The following is a 26,869-nucleotide window of genomic DNA, read 5'->3' on the forward strand; positions in this document are numbered from 1 at the left end:
GATTTATTCCCTTCTCCTCAAGCCACTGTAATTCTGCTTCCATTCATCTAGGCCAATTTCCTTATTCTGCATCACAGAATTGTAGAAACCAGAAAAAACAACAACAACAACAAAAACAACAACAACAGCAGGATCTGGAGAAGATGGCCATGTTGGTGGTATAGCTTTTGAAACTCCTGGAATCCTCTCATAAAGAAAGAGCAAACATAAAAACAATAAAAACCCCCATAGACAACAAATGCAATAAAACTAGATTTCAAGGTATTGTCATGAAACTCCAATGACAAATGGGTAAGAACTAAATCACTGACAGCCACAAGATCTTCACTGATGGTATCACTGGATGTTTAAGAAGAAACAAACGGAAATCATGGGATACAATGACAGACCTGAGGATGAGAGAACTCCAACAGTCAACAAATATTCACTAGAAGGCACAATGGGCTAATTTGAGAAGCAGCTAAACCCAGGAGGAATTGTATCCAAAACTGGATGAACATAAAACATCCTAATAAAGCCTACTGGGGCTGGAATTGTGGAGGCTCTGTGAGCTTGTTTTTTTTTTTTTTTTTTTTAAGATGTTATTTATTTATTTTGAGTGCCAGCAGGAGGGAGGGGCAGAGGGCGAGTGAAAGAGAGAATCCCAAGCAAACTCTGTATGAAGCCCGATGTGGGGCTCGATCTCATGACCCCAAGATCATGAGCTGAGCTGAAATTAAGAGCTGGAGGCTCAATGGACTGAATGAACCAGGCACCCCAGCCCTATGAACTCTAAAAATCAACTAGCTAATACTATATGCTAAGAGAGCCCTACAGTGAAGGGAAACTGTTGGGAGTCAAATCAAAACTGAGCAGGATGGGGTGGGGTCAAGATATAAAGAAGATTTAGTTCAAAGTAGGGGACAGGAACAGCACCAGGAACTCTTAGAAGGAAAGTCACTATATTTTTTTTAATACTACAAGACAACCACCTACAAGGGAGCTCTATGAAGCTAGAGAAAAACATTCTGAACACACTGGTCTTTGAAAAATTCAGGGAAATTAGTATTCTTTATAAAGTGGGCAACAGAAAATTATTAAGGTTAACTTCTATTTTGCTATTATAAGAAAAAGGATATTAAAGGAAAAACAGCATTCTTGCAGATAATGAAAGCATACCAGAAAGACAGAGCTCACTAAACAGATCAAATGTATAACCAAGTATTTTTAAATGAGCTAAAAGGCATTGAAAAAGAAAATGAAGAAGTGAAAGAACAACATGTATCAGAGTTAGATTAGCTCAGACACAAGGTGACAAAATTCAGAAGAGAATTAGAGAAGAAAATTATTTCAGAAATGAAATCTAAATTAGAAGGAACACAAGAACACATAAATATAACAGGTAACACCTTAATAAATGAAAATGAAAAAGAAGCCATCTTCAAAAATCAAAAGAAACCAAGAAAAGTAAAAAGATTGGAGAGGGCATAACAAATATTGAACATAGACAAAGAACACCCAACACATTTATAATAGAGCTCTTAAAGAAGTATAGAAATTAGCAAAAGAACAGTACCAATACTAGAACCCATTATTCAAGAATGCTTTTCTGAAATAAAAAGATTTTAAAAAAATATTTGAAATTAGATATTCAAAGCATGAAAGGTGAAATAAAATGAAGTCATGTGTATTGAGGTGTTTTCAAATGGAGCCAGGAGGGCATAGGGAGGTGAGCCTTACACACGACTTCACATGGAACCATATACTTTTAAATTGGGTTAAACCACACATCAAGGACTCTGCAAGAAGAACACTTGTAACTTGCCATAGTGAGAGACTTTTGCTTAGTGATAGCCTTAGCGACTAATTATGTTTAGGCAAGATTAGTATTCTGTCTCCAACATGAACCAAAATTCTTGTAAACAGCTTGTACAGGTAAACAACTTAACAGGCATTCTCTTTTTGTCTTTAAAAATCCCTAACTTTTGCTCCCTAGTGAGACACTGTTTGGATTGCTGCCCAAATCTGTGTACCTCAAATGGCAATTCTTTGTTCCCAAATAAATGCTTTTACTGAATTCCTGCCTCTTGGTAATTTTAGATTGAAAAAAGCACATCACATACCTAAGAATATCAAATAAGAACAAACATCAAGACGTATTTCTGTACAATTACTGGGCTTTAAAAGACAAAGCAAAAATTCTTTGTGTACTTAGACTTAAAGAGCAAATGACATACGGGGGAAAAAAAAAACAAACACACACACAAACCTAAAAACTGGATTATCATTAAAATCTCCAGAAGTCACTTTCTTCTGTTAGATGAACAGGAACTGCACTATGAGAATGCAATCAGCAAAATCTAATCCATGAGTACCTCATCCCTCTAAAGGACTGCAGGGTAACCTGTAATTTAAAAGACATGTTAACACACGTAAAAAGGGGCACAATTAAACTATAGTTTTCAGAGATGAATATTCGTGTGATGAATCCATAATAAAATGCAAGGAAATGATCACTAGAGGAATCCATTTGGTTATTACATTCAGGAGGAGGGAAGATAATTAGATCAAGGCACATGGAAGGGCTGGGGAAGCTGGCAGGTTTGTTTGGTTTCTTGATCTGGGTGGTGGTTTGAAGAGTTTGCCTATAATCATTAAGTTCTACATATGATTTGCATGAATCTCCTCCTTTTAATTTTATTTTTACAAAAGTTATGTGTAGGAGCCAGCCTGGTAGGGATACACTATCCTCATATTTTTGAGAGATTGTGGGAGTAGACAGTTAAGGGGTGTAAAATACAGGAGTCTTTGGCAGGCAGTAGGACAAGAAAATCTGTAAACACTTCCAAATTAGTAATTTTTATCACCTCTCCTATACTATCTTCTCAACTGCTAGCCTGTATTTTTCTGGAGTGTAACATAGAACCAAATGTTAAATTTTTCAGCATGAAGAGCACAGAGCTATATTTACACATAATTTGGGCTAAATTTATGCTTGTTGATGTTGCAAATAAAATTTCTTCCCCATAAATATGATGCTTTCTACCTTATTGCTCACATACTTTTCTTTGAATATCATTTTTAAGCACATAATATCTCAAAGGTAACACACACTTGTAATCTGATTCCTCCTAAACAGTGTATGTATGTGTCAGATGGATAGTTCTATTTTAACCACAATCTTAAAATATGTTGAGTTAGTATGTCTAAGTTACTGAATTTGTCAGAGGCAAATACATCTTCAAAACGTCATTTATGATCTTTCAACTTTCAAAGACATATTATCCTTGTCTTTGATCCAAACAAACCCTATGACAGAGGAGTAATCAAGTATTAAAGTTTTAGGAGCATTTCCAAACAGCATAATATATGGAAAATAGTAGACGCTTAATACATATGAGCAAAGACATGTTTTTGGATTTAACTTGCTTTTGTGGTCCAGTTATGGATAGAATACCAAAACATTCCAGTAACTTTCTGTTCAGGAAAAAATATTCCTGGGAATAATAACTTCTTCAGAATAATAAATACATAAGGATTTTTGCCAGACTTTAAAAAATTAAAATATTATATTTCATCAAACATGCAGTGCCATTATGAGATGCATTTTTTTTTGTATTTTGTATGCCACTAAGAAAAAAAATATTTGCAATTCAATTTCATCCACCATCAAGTGCAAGATGTATTCCCATTTCATAAATGTGAAAAAATAAATATGTATGTGCCCTAGAGATCGATGGAATATGGGGTTTCGGTACATTTCAATATAGGAGTGACTAACAACAAGAAATATAAACAATCTCTTTGTACCTGTAACTTCATACTTTATGTGTTCCACATTTAAAAGAATTTTTTTTTAAGGATTTTATTTGAGAGACAGAGTATGCCTGCAGGTGGGATGGGGGCAGAGGGAGAGGGAGAAGCACACTCCCCACTGAGCAGAGAGCCTGAAAGGGGCTGGATCCCAGCAACCCAAGATCATGACCTGAGTCCAAGGCAGACACTTAACCGATGGAGCCACCCAGGCGTCCCTATGTCTTTCACGTTTTAAAGTCTGGAACTTTTTTTTTTTTATGATTTTATTGCCCTGAGCCAAACACAGGATGCTCAACCACTGAGCCACCCAGGCATCCCAAAGTCTGAAATGTTATACTGAGAGACAACATTGAATATTTATCCTGAGTGTTCTAGAAAATGACTGGTCGACATAAGAAGAAACTGGCTATGGACTGAAATCATAACCATGGCTCACCTTTCTTAAAATCAGGTTTGTGTCAAGGTCTTCTGGTTCACTTTAGAAATATCTGGATAGGCTTACTTGAAATCCTCAGATGCATCCTGAACGTGAGTCAAGCATTCATGGTAGACGTGTCTCTATGGCACAAGGTAACTAAACTAATGCAACCTGCTGACCATGTCCAACCACACACACACACATCCTGGGTGGATCACAAATAGCAAAGACCCCCTAATTCCTATGTGACTAGGAATATGCAGGGAACCATCCGGGGAGCACAAGAAGAATGGGTTATAAAAATCTACTATATTCTCCTTTAGATGATGATACAGATTACTTACAACCAGTTCTGAATACATTTTCAAAATGGTAAATTGGAAAGTAATATTTACATTAAAAAATTTCGGGCAGCCCGGGTGGCTCAGCGGTTTAGCACCACCTTCAGCCCAGGGCGTGATTCTGGGGTCCCGGGATCGAGTCTGGCATCAGGCTCCCTGCATGGAGCCTGCTTCTCCCTCTGCCTGTGTCTCTCCCTCTCTCTCTGTGTCTCTCATGAATAAATAAATAAAATCTTTTTAAAAAAATTCCTGGAAGCTCCACTTTTGGCAACAGAATTTGTTAAATTTCCTAAAAAATACTTCTTTCACAAAAATATTAAAGTATGACAAATAAATGCATGGCAGAGCTTCTAAGAAAGAAAAATGAAAAAACCCTAGCAGTGCCCCCAAGTGAAGAGGAAACAGACACACAGACTTTAGTGTTATAATCTAGCACTGAAATCCTTGCTGTCCTTTAGGCATTTTCTTGAGCCAGAGGCTTCAAGTTTCAGATTATAACTCTGGGGGGAGCTGGAAGTAGAACAGACAAAGGAACATGATTCATAAACAAAGAAAGATGACAAATTGTCTCAGGCCTAGCTATTGGATGCAAAACATTCTTGAAAACTTACAACCAAAGCCTAGTTCACATTAGAGTCTGAAGTTCAATTCCTTTACCTGCAAGATGCAGAGAATTCCTAAACTGAGAGATTAAAGTAGTTCTATATTAGTAATATCCTGGGGCTCCAGTCAGAAACAAAAAAATACATTCTTTATTTAGGAAAAACATCATTAACCACATTTCTCAGAATACCCAACAATTCACTCATCCACATATGAATTCATAGCTAAAAAAAATTCAATCTAACTATGTATCCATATTGCACAAAGAAAAAAAGAATAAAAAAGTATCTACAGAAACAGGCTTCAATGCTCAAGAATATTTTTTAAAAAGGGTAATTGAAAACATGAGAAAGGAAAGAGTATAACACAAAGCCAGGTGGATTTCAAAAGAAGCAATATGAACTTAAAAAGACTGAAACACTCAATGAACAGAGTAAATATCAGATTAGATACAGATAAAGAGAGGTTTAGGGAAATAGAATATAAATCTGAAGTAATGATCCAAATACAAGCACAAAGACAGATAATATGCAATAGGAGAGACGGAGAAAATGAGAAGGTCTAACTTTCTGTAGAGTTCTAAGGGGTGAAGGAGGAGGCAAGAGCGGACAGTTTTGCAGCGCTGAGCAAAGCTATGGTATCTCAGATTCAGCGATTACAGCAGATGCCAAAAAGCATAAATAAAGAAATCAGGGGATCCCTGGGTGGCTCAGCGGTTTGGCGCCTGCCTTCAGCCCAGGATGTGTTCCTGGAGTCCCGGGATTGAGTCCCACGTCGGGGTCCCTGCATGGAGCCTGCTTCTCCCTCTGCCTGTGTCTCTGCCTCTCTCTCTGTCTCTGTGTCTCTCATGAATAAATAAAATCTTTTAAAAAATAAAGAAATCAACACTTAGATGCAATATAATAAAAATTCTTAAATAGAAGAAGTATTGATATTTGATCTTCTTTTCCCTCTCGAGGAACCCTTGTTCCAGCTCCCACTGGACATGTGTCTGCTAACCCTGCAGGTGCGCTCTTCTCTGTGCCACAAGGCAGAGGAAGTTGCAATCACAGGCTCTCACCTTTAGAGTTCACCACAAATAAGTGATCAATCTCTCCCAAAGTCCCTTAAACTCTAAAGTGCAAGGGATCAATATTCTGCATGGGTCCCCTGAAGTTCTCCACTAGCTTAGACAAATTATCTGACATCGCACTTTAGAACTTTCAGCTAATAAAGAGGTTTCAGTAATTCTTCGCAGGCTTTATTGGACTTTCCCCTGTTCCCTTTGGAAGGTATTTGTCCTGTATTTTTGCTTTTTGTCTTTTTCCTATTATGTGTTCTGATTTTTCTTTCTTGTTTTATAAAACTTCTTTAAATGTTCTTGATTATCAGTCCTTTGATAGCTGAGTTTTACAAACACATACTCCTGTTTTTCATTTTCTTTTCAACTTCCAAGTGCTATTTTTTGAAGCATATGATAAAGTGAATATGATGAAGTGAAAATGATCAGTTATACCACATTATAGATATATTATTGTGTTCTATACCTTGTTTATGAAATTCTCTTGGGGCCAAAGTTAAAATTTCTAATATTTACTCTTCTTCCATACATTTTGGCCAAATCTAACATAAGTTAGGTTTCTATAGATATTCTAACTAATGGTTTGTAGGTATGATTTTTTTTATTGTTTTTCCTGCTAACCTCTCTTCCTCATCTTCCTAGAATTCTGATTCTATGTTTTAGCTTCTCCCTCAGTTCTTTGTCTCTTAATCTTTTATACTTTATATATCTTTGTCTCTTTGAATCACACTCTGTGTGATACCTTCAGTTCTGTCTTCCAAGTTCCCTTATTCTTTCTTGTTACACAGAACCTACTGCGAAGCTAGTATCCTGGTATATTAATTTCGGCTATATATTTTTGACCCATACCTATTTTTTGTTCTTTCTCAAATTTTCTTGGTCTTTTTTTGTATACTCTTACTCAATTTCTCACATTTTTAACCCCATCATGTATTGATATATTAACATATTTATCCACTGCCTGATATTTTCAATGTACATAGTTTTGGATTGTGTGTTGAGATTTTTAAACAACATCAGCACACATTATTTGCAAGATTAGTCTTTGAAACCTATTGGACAAGATTAAGAGGATTAAAAGAGGATTTGGTTTACTTTGGTCTAGTTTATGCTTATCTAGTAATTACAATTTTGGAACAATTTTAAATTAAATTCTTGGCTTGAGGCTATTATCACTAAACAGGAAGTTTAAATTTGGCTTGAAAATTCATAAGGGCTGACTTACAATTTTCAGTTACCCTTTGTTTATTTGGTACTCAGGACCATTAGGAGTTATTTTCCTTTTTGTGAACAGTGAAACTTTTTGGGTTCCAAGTTTATGCAGGTGGTTTTTTATTGGAATCTTTACCATGGAGATAGGGCACTCCTTGGAGAGCCTCCCTGGGAGCATGGCTAGGCCTTCTGCCTTTTCCATGGTGTTCTGAAAGTTTTAAAAGTAAAAGTTAGGATTAAAGTCAACTTCCCTGCACTGCCTATTTTTTGAGGTCCCTCTTAGATTTTGGCCCATGAGGAGTCTTTACTGTCTTTCTGGGTAACTGATACATTTAGGAATTTAAAAAATATATCGTGCCCATCATTTTCATTTTGTTTAAACAAAAGGGTTATTCAAGGAATCTATTACTCCAACACTACCATAACAAACACTGCTTATTATTTTCTATGATTACTTTACTTAAGCCTCACAAACTTGTCAAAAGAGATTAAGGTCTTAAAGTCACATAGCCTAGTAGGTAAGTTTTGACTTTTTTGTTCATGAATGAGTAATAATTGTTCCATGGGAAAAAAAAAACTTGACAAAAACCAACTCTATTAGACACCTAACTCTGGGAGACGAATAAGGGGTAGTGGAAAGGGAGGTGGGCAGGGAGTTGGGGTGACTGGGTGATGGTCACCGAGTGGGGGGCACTTGGCGGGATGAGCACTGGGTGTTATGCTATATGTTGGCAAATTGAACTCCAATAAAAATTTTTTTAAAAAAAACCCAACTCTTTTTTGTTAAAGATTTATCTATCTGAGAGAGAGCAAGAGAGAGAGAGGGAGCATGCACATAAGCAGGGGGAGAAGGGGCAGAGGGAGCTGATCAGGGAGCCCAACATGGGATCCCAGGGTCCTGGGATCATAACTTGAACTGAAGGCAGATGCTTAACCAACTGAGATACCCAAGCATCCCAAAACTAACTACTTTTTTTTTCTTTTAAAGATTTATTTTATTTATTTATTTATTTATTTATTTATTTATTTATTTATTTATGATAGACATAGAGAGAGGGGCAGAGACATAGGAGGAGGGAGAAGCGGGCTCAATGCCGGGAACCCGACGCGGGACTCGATCCCGGGACTCGATCCCGGGACTCCAGGATCGAGCCCTGGGCCAAAGGCAGGCGCCAAACCACTGAACCACCCAGGGATCCCCTAACTCTACTTTAAAAATCTGCTGACTTGTATCCTAAAAATCTACTATTATAGGTTAAACTGGCTGAAAAGTTAGGACACATTTTCTATAGATACAGCTGTATTAAAATTTTAAATGAAAAAGATAACTTTCTTTCAAAGTAACAATTTGTTCACCATAAATCAGAAAATACAAATAAGCAATACAAGATGTTAAAATGATTATTCTAGGACGTCTAGGGAAAATGGCAGAGTAGGAGGACCCCAAACTCACTGCATCCCACAGATACAACTAAGTAACACTGACATCAGTGCAAATAACCAAAAATAAAACAACCTGAACACTGACAGAACAAACTCTGCAACTAAATGGAGAGAAGACGCCACACTGAACAGGACTGGGAGGTCAGAGACAGAGACAGTGGGGAGCTAAACCCTATTGAGTCTGGCCACCTGAGGGAGGAGGGAGGGAACGAACAATGGACACACTGAGGAGTGAGAAACAGACTATCACACTGGGGAACCTGCATGGGGAAGACGAATTCCCTTAGAATTTGGCTTTGAAAATCAGTGGGGCTGAATTTTATGAGTTCTTACAACAAGCAGGACTTACAGGCCAGAACTTTAAAAATTAGCAGGCTCAGTTCTAGCAAAACCCAGAGGGTCATGGGAAGCTGAGTCTTCCACCCTTAAAGAGCACAACAAACAGCCCTACTGAAATACAGCATAGAAGCTGCAGTTAGAAAAATGCATGGGGTACACAGGAGGGAGCGTTAGTTACTAATCTCAGAATTTGCTAAGGGACTTCTCCAGGAACAAAAGAGATGGCAGGCACCATTTCCTTCCCAAACTCCCAGTATGGTGCTGGCATTCACTATCTTACTTATTCATACCATGCCCCACCTCCACCAGTCCTTGAGCTGTGGGTCTCCTCCTCTAGAAGTCAGGCACGAACCTTGCCAAACTTGTATCTTCCTACCTTTCACAGAGGATGCCCACACCTTAAAATATTTCCTACATGCACTTTGTGGAATGGCCAGATGGTCAGGTCTCCCCCGTGGTAGAGTACCAGCACATGCAGCTTAAAGTCCCCCATACTTACCCACATACACCTCACAGAACACCCCAGCAGGCTGGGTCTTTACAGTAGCTGGGTTTATCCTGTGAAGAGGACCAGTGCTTGTCCTGCCCACCTCTTTCAAGAATAACAGACATACCTTACTTTTATAACAGAGACACACATAGATATTTAGGCAAAATCCAGAGACGAGGAATATGCATTCTGAAAGAAAATGAAAAGACAAAATCACAGCAAGAAACTAAGCAAAATAGAAATAAGTAATGTGCCTGATAGAGAATTTAAAGTAATGATCATAAAGATACTCATAGACATGAGAAAAGAGTGGAGGACATCAATGAGACCTCAACACAGAGATTAAAAAAAAAAAAAAAAGGATGAATCTGAGATGAAGAAAACATACTAACTGAAATTAGAACTACACTTGATGGAATAAATAGCAGGCTAGAGGAAGCAGAGGAATGAATTAATGACCTGGACAACAAGAGTAATGAAAAGTAATCAAGCTGAGTAAGTGAAGAGATAAAAGAATTATGCCCAGAGCAGACTTAGGGAACTCGGTGATGCCATTAAGCATAATGACATTCATATCAAAGGGAACTCCGAAGAATAAGAAAGAGAAAAGGGAGTAGAAAATTTATTTGAAGAAATAGTATCTGTAGACTTCCTTAATCTGGGGAAAGAAACAGATGTCAGGATCCAAAAGGCACAGAGATCCTCCAAAAAAATTACTCCAAGGAGGTCCACATCAAGACACATAGTAATTAAAATGGCAAAAAGCAGTTATAAAGGGAAAAAATGTAAAAACAGCAAGAGAAAAGCAGATACTTACACGCAAGGGAAATCTCATAAAGCTATCAGTGGATTAGCAAAAATATTGCAGGCCTGAATAGTGTGGCATGGTAACATTCAAAGTGCTGAAAAGCAGATCTGCAACCAAGACTACTCTATCCAGCTATCATTCAAAATAGAAGGGGAGATAAAGAGTTTCTGAGACAAAAATGAAAGTCGTTCATGACCACCAAACCGGCCCTATGAGAAACAGTAGACTCTGAGTGAAAAGGAAAGACTGTAACTCAGAGTATGAAAAGTGGGAAACATGGAAGAAGTAAAAATAACTATTTCTGTGAAAACCAGACAAGCGATTCATAAAATGAAAGAATGTAAAATATGACACCATTTACCTAAAACAGGGGGAGAGGAGTAAAGAATAGGTTTAAACTTAAGCAACCATTAACTTCATATGGACTGCTATATGCAAAGGATGTTTATACAAACTTAATGGTAACCACAAATTAAAACAAAGTAATAGATACACAGAGAATAAAGAAAAGGGAATCCAGGTGTATCATTAAACAAAGCCAGCAAACCATGAAAGAAAGCAAGAGAAGAAAGGAACAGAGAAAAACTACAAAAACAACCACAAAACAAGTAACGAAATGGCAATAAATACATATCTATCAATAATTACTCTGATTGGCTCAGGCAGGTAAACATCCAACTCTTGATTTTGGCTCAGGTCATGATCTCAGGATCAAGCCCCACGCTGGGCTCTGCATTGAGCATGAAGCCGCCTTCAGATTCTCTTTCTCCTTCTCACTCTGCCCCTTCCCTCTCTCACTTTCCCACTCTCAAAAAAAAAAAAAATTACATTGAATATAAATGGATTAAAAGCTCCAATCAAAACACATGGGGTGACAGAGTGGATTAAAAAAAAAGATCCATCTATAGGCTGCCGACAAGAGATTTGTTTCAGACGTAAAGACACCTGGAGACTGAAAGTGAGGAGATGTAAATGGATGTGAAAGGAAAGCAAATGGATGTGAAAAAGAAAGCCAGGGTAGAAATATTTATATCAGACAGACTTTAAAACAAAGATGGTAACAAGAAGGACACTATGTAATCAATAAACAAGACAATCACACAAAAAGATATAACAATTTCAAATATTTATGCAGCCAATACAGGAGCACCCCAGTACATAAAACAATTAATAATAAAGTAACTAATTGATAGTAACAAAATAATAATAGGGGACTTTAACACCCTACTTACAGCAATGAACAGATCATTTTAACACAAAATCAACAAGGGAACAGTGGCTTTGAATAACACGGTGGACCAGATAGACTTAACAGATACATTCAGAACATTCTATCTTAAAACAACAAAATACATATTCTTTTCATGTTTACGTAGAAAATTCTCCAGAATAGACCACAAGGCACAGACAAGCTGGAACAAATTCAAAAAAGATCAAACTCATACCATGCATCATTGCTGACCACATGCTATGGAAAATCAATCTCAAGAAATCAACATCTCAACCTCAAGAAACAATATCAAGAAAAAAACTGGAAAGACCACAAATACATGAAAGCTAATTACATGCTACTAAACAATTCAGGAGTCAACCAAGAAATCCAACAAGAAATCAAAAATTACATGGAAACAAGTGGATATGAAAATACAATAGTCCAAATAAAAAAAAATACAATAGTCCAAAAATCTTTGGGATGCAGTAAAAGTGGTTCCAAGGGAAGTTTATAGCAACACAGGCCTACCTCGAGAAACAGGACGCTGGGATCAAGACATGAGCCAAAGGCAGACATTTAACTGACTGAGCCACCCAGGCACCACAAATTGGTGAATTTTATGGTATTTTATACTTCAAGTTATTAGCACATCTGTATTTTTAATGTTCTAAAAACAACTATGTGCTTATTTTTAATTAGGTATTTGGACTTAAAAATGCATGCATATTACCATGTCCATAAATATTCATTTGCAATATAATTTTTAATGGCTAAATGGTATTTTTCCATTATATTCATCATTTATTCATTCAATTCCATACTGTTGGACATTTGGTTTATAACAAATATTAGAAACTATTACATGAGGAAGATCCCTTACAAATATACTAAATTCTTTCTTTAAGCAAATTTCTAGGAGTTGAATTATCAAGCATTTGTAGTCTTCAACAGATATCACCAAACCCACCCTCCAACACGTAAAGTCCCATTATTGTGTTTGAGAGTGTTCATTTTTCTGTGTTTGTGAATAATGGACATTACTAAACTTTTTGATTGAGAAGTATATATTTTGGTTTCAATTTAATTTATATTGCCCATTGTTAAGCTTGAATATTCATAGAATATAATTTACAGTATGTGTATTATACACACGTGGGGAGAAAGAGAGGAAAGCTCCTTTGCATTTGTAAGTAGATAATTCAATTCATTCCTTTTCTATATATATCTCAATAGTGATATGTTTTGTACCAGAACAATCTAGGAAATTTCAAGAAATAAGCAACTTGGCATGCTAGAAATGAAATGGGCTTTAAAATCAGAGACTCAAATAAAATCTTAAAAAAAAAAAAAATAGGGGCAGCCCCGGTGGCTCGGCAGTTTAGCACCTGTCTTCAGCCCATGGCTTGATCCTGGAGACCCAGGATCGAGTCCCATGTCGGGCTCCCTGGATGGAGCCTGCTTCTCCCTCTGCCTGTGCCCCCCCCCCACCCTTCTCTGTGTGTGTGTCTCTCATGAATAAATAAATAAATAAAATCTTTAAAAAATAAAATAAAATAAAAATAAAATCAGAGGCTCCAGTTTCTTATTCTTAAGAGAATCAATAGGAGAGTCACATGAGCAAGGCTGCATAGTAAGAAGCTCTGAACCTTCCTTCCTTCCCCTTGCAGAGACAATGATTTAGCAACATGTCACAGACAAATCCAAAAACTACTCACAAGTCTCCTGCACTTTGGGCAAACATGAAACCAGGCTCACTGCAGCCAGATTTCCGGACGCCTTCTCGTCAGAGACCTCAGCCCAGCACAGCACCAACTGGATCAGGATTAGCTACAGGTTTTCTCACTGGAGAGAAGGGATTGGTTTGTGTGTCTAGCAACACAACTTTTCCACGAGGACTCCCCCAAAGGCCTGGCTTCTGTCTTGCCAGCCCTGGAGCTCTCACAGCCCTGGCACAATCTAGCCACCTGCTGAAAACTGAAATGGTGGTTTGGGCTGGTAAATGCCATAAATCCTCCCCGATGCTCAGCACAGATTGAGAAGATGGAAATTCCAGCTCTCAGCCTCCACCAATAGGGGGAAAGAGTTGTTCCCTTCATCTAGCACTAAAACGTCTCCAGGGCTGCTCAAAATAGTTATTCGAGTTGAAATAAAGGAATACTAAATAGCAACTTTATAGCATTAGAAACTCATTAATAAAGGTAGATATAGAATCCAGAATGCTGCATTACTATAACGGTGATAGGTAAGTCACTTTTAATTCCAGCATAAAAGTTAAAAGTATTAAAATGTAACTGTAACTAAAAATACATTAAAAGATACACCGTATGAATGCATATAAATTGTGACAGTAACAACATGTGGGTGGGAGAGAAGTTAAAGTGTAGAGTTTTGGTGTGTGATTAAACTTATCTATTTAAAACAGTCTGCTATAATTATAAGACATTTTATGTAAGCCCTAAGGTATCCATAAAAATTATACCCATAAAAGTCACACAAAGAAAAAGCAAGCAAGCAAACCCTATCAATACCAAAAAGTCAACAAAATATAAGGGAAGACAGCAAGAGGAAAAGACAGACAAAGGACTAAGGCTAAAAGAAAATAACAAAATGGCAATCTTTCCCTATTACTGATTGCTTTAAACACAAATGGAGTCAACTCTCCAATAAAAACACATCCATTCAGCCTGAATGGACGAAACAAAGCAAAACATACAAGATGTTCTCTACAAGACATTCATTTCAGTTTTAAGGACACACAGAGCCTGAAAGTGAGAAGGTGGAAAAATATATTACGGACAAGTGGTAACCAAAAGAGAGCAGGAGTGGGTACACGTACACCACGCAAAATAAACTAAGTCAAAACCCCTCAGGAGACAAAGGATATTACAGAAGGACAAAACAACCAATCCACCGGAAAGAAATAATGGTTATAAATGTATATACATGCAATATCAGATCACCTAACTATAAGATGCAAACACTGACAAAACTTAAAAACAGACAAAAATACCAGGACACTTTAATAACCCACTTTCTAAATGGACAGAAGACTCACACAGAAGATCAATAAGGAACCAGAAGATCCGGACCACATTATAGATCAAATGGTCGTAACAGACATATGCAGAACATTCCATCTAACAGAAGAATGCTAAAGTTTATTTAAGCGATGAGAGACATTACTGTTCTTCTGTTGAAGGCGGAGGGTACACCCTCTGATTCTGGGAATATACCTTCTTTTTGCCACATGCTATTTTCCACAGGACCCAGAATTAATTAAGCCTTTAGTACAGATCATATGTTGGAACACAAAGGAAATTTTCATTTCAAAAAGACTGAAATCACATCAACCTTTTTAACCACAATGGTGGAAAATGAGAAATTAATAACAGGAGGAAAACTGGAAGACTCATAAATATGTGGAACTTAACACACTCCCAAATAACCAATGGGCCAAAGTAGAAACAACAAAAAAATAGGATTCCCAAAAATGGACATACAACTTACCAAAACTTATGGAATGTAAAAAAGCAGTACAAAGAGGAAAATTTGTTGCTAGAAACGCCTACATAGATGACAGATCTCAAATAAATAACCTAACTTTATACCTCAAAGAGCTAGAAAAAGAAAAAAAAAACAAGCTATGCTTAAATTTAGCAGAAGATAATAAAAATTAGAGCAGAAATACATGAAATAAAGGATAGCAAAATAACAGAAAAATTAACAAAACTCAGAATTGATTTTTTTTTTTTAAATTCATGAGAGACACAGAGAGAGAGGCAGGGACACAGGCAGAAGAAGCAGGCTCCATGCAGGGAGCCCAATGTGGGACTCAATCCTGGGTCTCCAGGATCAGACCCTGGGCTGAAGGCTGGACTAAACCGCTGAGCCACCCGGGCTGCCCAGAATTGATTTTTTTAAAAGAAATAAATTGACATTTGACTAGATGAGAGAGAGAGAGAGAGAGAACTAAAATATAAAACCAGAAACAAAGAAGAGACACAATGGATGCCAGAGAAATATAAAGGATCCTAAGAGACTACTATGAACAAGTATATTCCAAAAAATTGGATAACCTAGGAAAAAATGGATAAATTTCTAGAAACATACAACCTACTGTGAATAATCATGATGAAACAGAAAATCTGAACAGGTCTATAACTAATATGGAGATTGAATCAGTCATCAAACACCCCCAACAGACACAGGTTCAGATGGCTTCATGGTGAATGCTACCAAACATTTAAAGAAGAATTAACACCAAGACTTCTTAAACTCTTCCAGAGATAGAACACTAATGAACACTCCCAATTTATCATACGCCATGACTAAGTGGGATTTATCCCTTGAATGAAAGGATGGCTTAATAGGATAATCAATTAATATATCACATTACAGAATAAAGGATAAAAATCACATGATAATCTCAATATATGCAGAAAAAAATTGAGTAAATTCAATACACTTCCATGATAAAAACTCTCAACAAACTAGCAATGCAAGAAAAGTACTTCACAACATAATAAAGGTCATACTTGAGAATCCCACAGCTGACATACTTATTGTGAAAAACGAAAAGCTTTTCCAAGATCAGGAACTAGGCAAGAATGCCCAATCTTGCCATTTCTACTCAGCATAGTACTGGAAGTTCTAACGAGACCAATTAAGGCAGAAAAAGAAAATAACAGACATCCAAACCAGAAAGAAAGAAGAAACACTGCCTCTGTTTGAACACAATACGGTCATCTATATTAAAAGCCCTAAAAAACTACCATAAAAAAGAAACCATTAGAACGAATAAGTACATTTCATAAAACTGTAGGATACAAAAACAACATATAAATAACAGTTGCATTTCTATATACTAACAAACTATCTGGAAAGATAGTTTAAGAAAGAAAATTTAAGAAAAGATTATTAAGAAAATAATCCCTTTTAAAATATTATCAAAGAGAATAAAATACCTAAGTCATAAACTTAATAAAATACTTAGTCATAAATTTCACCAAGGAGGTGAAAACTATAAAATAACTGATTAAAGAGAGTAAAGCAGTTACAAATAAATGCAAGGATATCCTCTGTTCCTGGGCCAGAAGATTTAATATTAAAATATCCATCCTACCTAAAATGATCTGTAGATTTAATGTAATCTCTTATCAAAAGCCCAAGGACATTTTTTTTTTACAGAAATGAATTCTATAATTCATATGGAATGACAAGAGGCCCTGAATAGCCAAAGCAATGTGGAGTAAGGACAACAAAGGCAGAGGCATCAGACCCTATGAATTAAAAATATACTTAAGATTTACAGTACTCACAGAAATCAACTCAAAATAGTTTTAAAAGCTTAAATATAAGACCTGAAACTGTAAAACTCCCAGAAGAAAACACAGGATAAATGTTCCATAATCCTGATCTTGACAATGATTTTTCTTTAGATGTGACATCAAAAACACAGGCAACAGAGATCCCTGGGTGGCGCAGCGGTTTGGTGCCTGCCTTTGGCCCAGGGCGTGATCCCGGAGACCCGGGTTCGAATCCTACATCGGGCTCCCGGTGCATGGAGCCTGCTTCTCCCTCTGCCTGTGTCTCTGTCTCTCTCTCTCTCTGTAACTATCATAAATAAATAAAAATTAAAAAAAAAAACACAGGCAACAAAAACAAAAATGTGGAAGTGGGACCTTATCAAATAAAAAGTTTCTGTATACTGAAGAAAACAGCAATGGGAAGGGAGAAAATACTTACACCGCACATATCTGATAAAGGGTAAATCTCTAAAGCTTGTAAGGATAACAGCAAAAACCTTATAACCCAATTTAAAAACGAGCTAAAGACTTTAATAAATATTTCTGCAAAGTTGACACATCAAAAACCAAGAGGTAAATGAAAAAAAAAATGCTCAATGTCATTAAATATCAGAGAATTGCAAATCAAAACTACCATATTGCCTGAGGATGATTGTTATTTAAAAAAAAATCAACCCAGGGGAACCTGGGTGGCTCAGTGGTTGTGCATCTGCCTTTGGCTCAGGTCATGATCCTAGAGAGTCCTGGGATCGAGTTTCACGTTAGGATCCTCACAAGGAGCCTGCTTCTCCCTCTGCCTGTGTCTCTGCCTCTCTCTTTGTGCATCTCATAAATAAAATCTTTAAAACAAGAAAAACAAAATCCAAAGACACTAAGTGTTGGCAAAGAAGTGGAGAGATTGGAACCTTTGTATACTGTTGGTGGGAATGCAAACTGATGTATCAAGGCAACTAGTATGGAGGTTTCCCCCCAAATTAAACAGAACTACCAAACTACGAAAAGATCTCACTTTTCAGTACTTAGTCAAAAGATTTGAAATCATGATGCTGAAGAGCTACCTGCACTCCCATGTTCATTGTAGCACTATTCACAACAGCCAAGGGATGGAAACAACCTAAATATCCGCAGGTAGACGACTGGATAAAGAAAATGTGGGCTGACAGTGGAATATTATTCAGCCTTAAATTTAAAAAAGAGGAACTGTAACATGTGATAACGCAGATGAACCTTGAGAATATTTTGGTAAGAGCAATATGCCAGTCGTGGAAAGATAAAGACTGCATAATTCCATTTATATGAAGTATCTAAAATAGTCAAATTCAAAGAATCAGAGCGGAACAAGGGTTGCCAAGGGCTGGTGGGGAGGGGGAAATGGAGAGACAGTAATCAACAGGCTCTAAGTTTCAAGTTAAGCAAGATGAATAAGCCGCGGAGATCTGCTGTGCAGTGTTGTACCTATAGTCAATAATAATATAAGGTACATTTAAAGGTTTAAAAGGACTGATTTCATGTTAAGTGTTCTTACCACGGTAAAATACACATAAATAAGTATGAAAATAATAAAGTTTGAGAACCCCGAACAAAGGAAACCTTTCCAAACCTCTATGTTCAAGTGATTTTCACCACATAAGTGTCTTTTTCTTCTTTAAACAAAAGCTTTATTTTCAAGCTCATGGATTAATCTTTACTTGGAAGAAAAGGGAAAGGATAAAATATGTAAAGGAGTACCTTTTATTTGCTGAATATCCCTTTGTAAATATAACTGTGAGGGTGCATTAAAGAAGGAAATAAAATATACCACCTGCTTTTACAGCTGTACAGATTAAAAAGCTTTCATTCAACACTCAGGTAACATGAACACACACAAAACATAAAGAGTGCAAATAAGGTTTTCGCCAAACACTAAATACACATAAAGCTTGCTAAATGGGGAACATTCTCAACCTCCATTAAATATACAGGACTACTAAAAAGTCTCGCTTTGAATGAGAGATATCTAATAACGATAACAGGGTATCGTCGGTTGTGGTGGAAAACAATATTCGGGATCAAAAAAATCACTAAATTTCATGAGCAATCAGAAAATCATTCAAAGACAATACATTACAGAGCTGGAAGGGATCACTGAATCTAAATTCCTCCTTTCTGAAATGGGGTCCACACACAAGAAGTATAGCTTGCTCCAGGTCACAGAACTCTTCTAGACTAGACGAGAATACAGGTGTCCCTTTCCTTCTGCCTCCCATCAAAAAGTGTTTAAAACACACACAAAAAAGGCCCCTTGATCGTTCCTGGGTCCGTGTTAAGCTTCTCTGGAGAGAAACAGCAGGTGCCAGCCTCATGAGGCCATGAGGGACAGAGGCTCTTGATTATAACACTGTGCCCCTAAGAGCACTGCTGGAAGGAAACCTTTTCAGAACAAAAAAATAAGCAATTAAAGAAGAGGACATATATCATCTAAATTGCAGCTGTATTTCTCTTTAAGCAGACAGTAGCAAAAAGAGCATAATTTCTTGATCAGAGACACTTAGATCACATTGGCCTCAGAAGGTTTTTTTTCTGAAACATTCACAGCCTCCAGGTAAAGATTTATAGAAGCCTATCCTGCAATTAGTATCTCTAGGCTGACAGTTATTTAATTTATAATTTCCTATTCCTCTTTCATATTTGATAGGTTTTTTTGTGTGTGTGTTCCGTACTGAATCCCTCAAAAACTTTAATACTGAAATGTAAAATTAAGATTCTAGGAGAAATAAATATGTTATAGCCTCAGTACTCATCAATCTGTCATCGCTGAAATAAAACCATTCAAATATTCAGAATGATTAAAGTACATTTATACGACTAAAAAAAAAAAAACCCAAGAAATTGATGGAGCATAATTAATTCACTTATTATATAAACAACAAAAAGCAGATTTCAAGTAGGTACTTTGAGCTCCAGGCCTGGAGTAGTATAAAAAATGAAAAGACTAAGACGGTGATAAAAAACTCTGACAGAAATCTTGATTATTTCTTAACAAAAGGATTCATTTTAATCAGAAGCTTAGGTTTTGCTCCTTTGCCATGGCAACAGATGTAAAATCCTGTACCTGGAAGGTTACAACGATAATCTGCATTATGCTCACCAGAGGCACTAAACTGTGTTAACAGTTTAGTGATTGGACTGGAAGGAACTAATTGGAGTATTTCTACCCTGTTTCAAATAATATATATATATTTTTTGAGGCTGTGATTCTAGAGAAGACAGTCTTGGCCATTAACTCACAGTAGGACTTTAGGTAAGTCCATTAACTCACCTGTGTTTTTTCCCCCTCAAATCTATGAAGTGGGAACACTAGTCTCAGCTTTCATCCCAGAAACGGGCTAGGTCTGTTGGTCACTGACTCATCTAATGCTGAATGCAAAGAAAAGAACCATTTTTTTACTTTTTTTTTTTTTTTTTTAGACAGGTGGAAGAAATTCTCCCATGCGTGCTCTACCCTCCTGCTATAGGACCTCAAAAAAAGTTAAGGTGGGGAGCCGCAGAACACACAGGGTCATGGTCATTCTGCTCCATGCATCCTGACCTTCGCCCGATCCATGACTGTTCCCACTTCAACACGGGAGGACTGAGGTCAGCTGCTTCACTGTGGAGCCACTATTTTCTCATTGAAATGAAGAAAACGACTCTATAATTAAAAAGTGGAAAGACGAAGTTAAACTCTTCAAGAAAAGCAGGGGAAAGTTTTTATTCCTTCTGATGCACCTCATTAGCTACTAGTAGGAGCTCAGAAATCCTGGGGCCCCATCCTCGTCCTCTCAGCAGGCCTTCAACCACCTTTTGCTAAGGTATCAGATAACAAAGATGTTATTAAGTCTTTTTCTTCCCAGTGACATTTGCTTTAAAAAAAACTTGTAAACACCGGAGAGTCTTAAAGAATGAAAAACCTTTGAGACTTAAAAGAAATGGGTATTTAAAGATGAATTTTTCAAGAATTCTCAAATCCTTGTCCATGTTCTGAAGCCACACTTATGGGGCAGGCACGGAGGCGCCCCAAGAACCAGCTGATGGGGTGTGCTTAAGTGACAGCCTGCTGGACCTGGGGGGCCCCTCAAGTGCTCCTGCTGAGGCCATTCTCTCCAGGTTACTCCCAGCCCCTGACGGAGCACAGGGAAGGTTCAAGAGCTGGGCCCCTTCCCCTTCCCAAGATGTGGGCTCCCAGCTGGTCTGGCTGGGACTTTCTTGGCACTTCTTGCCGGGCTTTCCTGTCTTTGTCTAGGTGACAGATCTGCATCGCCCTGTGAAGGTTCTTCCCGCAACCCCGGCTTCCTCTTCCCTCTTCCCTTCATGGGGAATCTCTTGAAATCCTAATTCCATCTTGGCATCTGCTGTCCACGAACTAGCGAGGACTCAGTACCCCATAAATATTTGTTATGCCGGATGAAGAAGTCTCAGGATGAACCAAGTGAACTCTTAGAGGAGGTGAAGAGATAGGTGAGGACCTAGATCTTAGGCGCTAACGTATCACTTGGCAGGTGCTCGATCATGAGTGTCTTGGGACAGTTGGGCTAAAAGAGGACTTAGGTTAATGTATGCTCAGTGGCTGGTTTTGTATTAAATGCTCAGTAAATAGTAGGTATCCCTATTAACAAGAATTACGATGGATTCCGAGTGAAAAAGTCAGCTGGGAAGGAGACACTGACGTCATGGATGACACAAAGAACCAGGCAAGAGAGCAGGTCAGATCGTGGTCCAAGCAATGCTCTGGGCTCAGCCACTGGGTACAGCTGGGAATGCCCTGGAGCTGCTACTTCTATTGAAGCTTTAAGGCTTTCCAGGAAATGTTCAGCTCTAGGTGGCCCCAAATACTGATTTTGAAGAAAATTTTGAACAAAAATCAAAAATTTGATTTTTCAGGGTTTTACAGGTCCCTAAGTGGTTAATATAATGTCTGACTTCAGTGAAGTTGGGGGACTAGCAGTAACAATCCATTAGGGCTACTGCTCCAGGTCTAAAGACAAGGCTATGTTTTCAATTTGGATTTGGGGCCCCAAGTGGAGAAGGATGGAAGAGGGGTGAGAACAGACAGGATATTGGGGTGAGACCCTGAATCCTTCCTATCTGAACTTATTCTCAAAGAGAAGTCCCAGGTTTGATTAAAGAGGCTTTCTAGGTGTCGGACAGCATGTTGAAGCCTCACTCTTTACCTCCTGAAAAACAGTAGAGGTCATAACTAGGGGCGCCCCTACAGACTACTACAGAGGATACAGGGCCTGCAAGGAAACAACCACCTCATCCTATAGCAACAGTGATTTAAAAAGGAATTATTTTACACCAACTGATTATTCTCAAAGCCATCTAAATCATCGGTCAGCGCGGACTTTCAGAGGGCAGCTCCAGATCCCTCAGTAAATTGAGCCTACAAGTGAGAGCGTTCACTACATGCACTGTACTTGCCACAAACCTAATTAGTTAAGTCACATACGAGTGTCATTTTTGAGAGGTTAATAAATCCATCCATCCTCTCCCCCGAGTACCAGGGGTCAACTTTCATTTGTCTATGCCTGATGTGAGCTGCTGCTTTTTGAAATGCAATGAACTTTCCGAAGAATTGGTAGGTTTTCTTTTTTCTTTTAAGCATAAGATAGAATTACATTTCGGCCTTACTGAAGCATACACTCTGATAACCCGAACATAATTAGAAGATCTGTTACACCCGACCAGGTATTTAGCCATCTTAATTCAATCTGTTAGTGAAAATACGGGAGTCAGATCTGTTTTATTCATAATTTTGGGCAGCCCGGGTGGCTCAGCGGTTTAGCGCCGTCTTCAGCCCAGGGTGTGATACTGGAGTCCTGGGATCGAGTCTCCCTGCATGGAGCCTGCTTCTCCCTCTGCCTGTGTCTCTGCCTCTCTCTCTCTGTGGTTCATGAATAAATAAATAAAATCTTTTTTAAAAATTCATAATTTTTCAGGACCTAGAAAGGTCATACCTGATACCTACACACACATAAAATACATTCATCATATGCATAACACCCCCGGCAGAGGTTGAGGCAATGCTCTGTAATGACTATATTCATATTATTGCAATCGAACCCTGAATATTAAAATTGGTTTTGTAGGGACTCCTGGGGGCCTCAGTGGTTGAGCATCTGCTTTTGGTTCAGGTCGTGACCCCGGGGTCCTGGGATCGATTCCTGCATCGGGCTCCCTTGCAGGGAGCCTGCTTCTCCCTCTACCCGTGTCTCTGCCTCCCTGTCTCTCTCATGAATAAATGAATAAAATCTTAAAAAAAAAAAAAGTAAATAAACCTGGTTTTGTTAACCAAATGGACTGTGGCACCAAGCTGCCCAGACAACAAGGACACCGAGGCATTCAGTTTCTAGAACTTTCTGGATGTCAGAGCTGCAGATCAGAGGTGGGCGTGCAGTGCTCTCGCATCCTAACCGCTCCCGCGTCCATCTCCGTCCATCTCCGCAAGATCTGCGGGCACAGGTGGCACCGGGCTGCCCGGGTTCGGCTTGAGGCGGCAGCCGGAGCTTCCAGCCTCGCGGGCTCCTCGCTAACCCTACGGCGGCTCCTGTGGGGCGGGGGGCTGCCCGGGGCACCTGCGGAGGGCAGGGGGGGGGCGGCCGGGGGCACCTGCGGAGGGAGGGGGGCGGCCGGGGGCACCTGCGGAGGGCGGGGGGCGGCCGGGGGCACCTGCGGAGGGCGGGGGGCGGCACTTGGACACCTGCGGCGGGTGGTGGGTGGCCCGGGGCACCTGCGGAGGGCGGGGGACGGCCCGGAGCGCCTGCGGAGGGCGGGGGGCGGCCCGGGGCACCTGCGGAGGGCGGGGGGCGGCCCGGGGCACCTGCGGAGGGCGGCATGGGGACACCTGCGGAGGGCGGCCCGGGACACCTGCGGAGGGCGGGGGGGGGGGGCAGCACGTGGGCACCTGCGGCGGGTGGTGGGCAGCTCGGGACACCTGCGGAGGGCGGGGGGCGGCCCGGAGCACCTGCGGAGGGTGAGGGGCGGCTCGGGGGCACCTGCGGCAGGTGGTGGGCAGCTCGGGACACCTGCGGAGGGCAGGGGGCAGCCCGGGGCACCTGCGGAGGGCGGGGGGCGGCACGTGGGCACCTGCGGCGGGTGGTGGGCAGCCCGGGGCACCTGCGGAGGGTGGGGGGCGGCCTGGGCACCTGCGGAGGGTGGGGGGCGGCCCGGGACACCTGCGGAGGGTGGGGGGCGGCCCGGGGCACCTGCGGAGGGTGGGGGGCGGCCCGGGGCACCTGCGGAGGGTGGGGGGCGGCCCGGGCACCTGCGGAGGGCGGCACCGGGGCACCTGCAGAGGGCGGGGGGGGCGGCCCAGGCACCTGCGGAGGGCGGCCTGGGGGCACCTGCGGCGGGTGGGGGGCGGCCAGGGACACCTGCGGTGGGTGGGGGGCGGCCCGGGACACCTGCGGTTCCTGCTATTCTGAAGTGGGCTTCCTCGGTGTTGCCCCCCCCCCCCATCTCCGCAGGCTCCGAGGCCCTGGCTGTGCTCCGGGGCCGCCTACAGGTGGGCGGGCAGGCTCCGCAGCTCCCGGGGCTCCACGGGCGGCAGGAGGGCAGGTTCTGCCTAAGACCATCCGTTTTGATCCTATTAAGGAGGCGGGGGCTGCCCAGGAGCCGGGTCTCCCTGACAGTTGTTCCTCTGTATCCTTACGGATTAACTTCTGTTGGGTTTTGCTCATTCGGTCATTGCCTGACAGGTGCACCTCCATCCAACCAGGTCTCTGCCCCTGAGGGCAGTGGGGTGCATGGCCCCGAGGTAGCAGGTACCCCTAGGTACTCACCAGACCGCAGCTCCCCCCACAAACAGGCCCGTTGGCTTCAACTCTTCATCGGGGGCTTATAAGGCGGTGCAGGGGGTAGCCTTAGGATGAAGTGGAGTTTCATGAAGCTGAAGTTAAGGGGATCAGAACACCCAACTTCTACTTGATTATTTCATTGGAGGATCTACACCCCAAAATTTTACTTAGATTATCTGTCAGCTGTTCCACCTTGTAGAAACAAAATGTTTGGGTCATCGTTCTAAGAAATAATCCCTAGCTCCATAAAGCCCCAGACCGCACGCTTAGCAATATTTTCCAATAAATGAATAAAGACTAAAAGTTGGGGAAGACCCTGGAAGTGACCCTAACTAGTCTCTCTTGACTCCCTACAGTGTGCCACACGTAGCGACAGACACCCCGTATGTGTCACCTTACTCGGTGCCGCCCGCACCCTTGGGAGGGAAGTACAGTTATTCACATCCTGCAAACGAAGAACCAGCAGCACAGAGGGTCACCCGGGCACACACCAGCAAGTAGCAGAGCTGGGATGCAGGTACATATTACCTGGTTCCAAAAATTGGTCTTTCCAGAGACATCTCTGCAGGTATCCTGACTTATATAGTTTGGGGGGGGGACCGTTTTCCACTTGTTACTGTATCAGGGTGACCCATGCAGAACTCAGAGACAGAAATAACAAGGAAATAAAAGTAGGTTTCCCTTTTTCCCGGTATGATGTATTTTCCTTCCCTACTGAGAGAATCAGGCTGTAGGTATCAAGAGCAATATTAAAAATACTTTAAAAATAATAAATAAAAATTAAAAAATAAAAAATAAAAATATTAACGTGGGGGGCAGTCCGGGTGGCTCAGCAGTTTAGTGCCCGCCTTCAGCCCAGGGTGGGATCCTGGGGACCCAGGATCAAGTCCCGCGTCAGGTTCCCTGCATGGAGCCTGCTTCTCCCTCTGCCTGTGTCTCTGCCTCTCATGAATAAATAAATAAAATCTTTTAAAAAAATATTAACGTGGGGGGAAAGTGCGTGGAACTATTAAAAACCTACGTAAACGCTATCAATTCAATTTATAGGCTATTTTGTGCTATGTCTTTTTTCTTCCTTGCTCTTTAGATTATTACCATGAAAATGAGGCTTCTGTTTCTAAGAAACTCTAAAAATATTTCTCACCTGCACCTACCATGTTCTGCCACATTATAATCTTGGTTACAGTTCTAAAAATGTCAGAACAGAAGATCGTGAACTGAAGATGTGTCACAGACAAACACATTTGAAAGACAAGTTTGACATAGTGGACTGAGGGGGAAAAAAATTCCAACTGTGAGAAAACTTGATCATGACCTACAGCCTAAAAAAAAAAAATCATGCTTTATAAAATACAAAATTGTACGAGCACCATGATTAAAACTGCTGATTCCTGGGATCCCTGGGTGGCTCAGTGGTTCGGCGTCTGCCTTTGGTCCAGGGTGTGATCCTGGAGACCCAGGACTCAAGTCCGTTGGGCTCCCTGCGTGGAGCCTGCTTCTCCCTCTGCCTGTGTCTCTGCCTCTCTCTCTCTCTCTCTCTCTCTGTGTCTCTCATAAATAAATAAAATCTTTTAAAAAAAGAAAACTGCTGATTCCTGTTTTCCAGGGCTCCCTAGTTGGCTACAAGGTACACCTGCTTGCCGGGCAACCGGACTTCCTCTGGCACAAGTGGAATCCAGGGTGGGCAGTCCTCATTCCAGGAGTTGGTAAATTCAGAAAGCGTATGCTGCTGCCCTAGACAAGGAATCATTCCAAATTTCAGAGACAGTCTTCGGTGGGAATTCCACACACCTGTTCTCTCCTTGCCTCCTCTTAGTCCCTTGTAATGGACTGTGACTTTGGCCAACTTGTCCAAAACTGGACCGCCGGCACCAAGCCCCTCTCTTCTTTCAGATGACTCATGCTCAGCAGTAATCTGCAGCATATCCTTCCCTCTCCTGTAAACTAATATATAGTAAAAACACATTTGCTGAGTAGCTTCAGTGGCCCCAGCACCATAACACACTTCAAGACACTGGGGTGATAAA

The 26,869-nt window shown here is 40.4% G+C and overlaps 1 protein-coding gene and 1 long non-coding RNA gene across 4 annotated transcripts in view; one reads left to right on the top strand and one right to left on the bottom strand.

Annotated features, from left to right (window-relative positions):
• Window positions 1-26,869, bottom strand: part of NECAB1 (N-terminal EF-hand calcium binding protein 1) — a 185,932-nt gene that overhangs the window by 55,546 nt on the left and 103,517 nt on the right. The window lies entirely within an intron of this gene.
• Window positions 24,109-26,237, top strand: LOC140619935 (uncharacterized). 3 transcript variants are annotated; one of them, XR_012019701.1, is made up of 3 exons: window positions 24,109-24,144; window positions 25,199-25,359; window positions 25,930-26,237. It is a non-coding gene; the product is annotated as an uncharacterized lncRNA (long non-coding RNA). The 3 variants fall into 3 exon arrangements; XR_012019700.1 differs by lacking the exon at window positions 24,109-24,144 and adding an exon at window positions 24,451-24,550; XR_012019699.1 differs by lacking the exon at window positions 24,109-24,144 and adding an exon at window positions 24,580-24,763.

The sequence above is a fragment of the Canis lupus genome, chromosome 28 (assembly GCF_048164855.1).
Source record: "Canis lupus baileyi chromosome 28, mCanLup2.hap1, whole genome shotgun sequence".
NCBI classification, from domain to species: domain Eukaryota; kingdom Metazoa; phylum Chordata; class Mammalia; order Carnivora; family Canidae; genus Canis; species Canis lupus.